We start from the raw sequence: 300 nt of genomic DNA, 5'->3' as shown, positions 1-300 counted from the left end.
TTTGTTTGTTTGTTTGTTTGTTCCCTTATAGCGGACTTAGGGGCAGCTCGAGGGGTGGTGAGATGAAGCCGTGAATCAAGCTGGTGGGTTAGCTCTCCCCGCAACCATCACACTCGGAAAACTTTGAAAAACTTTGTCCAGCGGGAACCTCTCTTGAAACCCCTTCCCCTGCTCAGAAAAAAAAGGGGGGGAGGGGGGAGAGAGAGAGAAAATGCGATCGATTGGTCAAAAGTTTCCCCCTCAAATTCCTAGGTGGAAAAAAAAAGGGGAAAAAAATCCTGAATCCAAAAATTCCAACGA

The sequence above is a fragment of the Myotis davidii genome, unplaced genomic scaffold (genome assembly GCF_000327345.1).
Source record: "Myotis davidii unplaced genomic scaffold, ASM32734v1 scaffold247, whole genome shotgun sequence".
Lineage (NCBI taxonomy): Eukaryota > Metazoa > Chordata > Mammalia > Chiroptera > Vespertilionidae > Myotis > Myotis davidii.
This window is presented reverse-complemented; position numbering follows the sequence as displayed.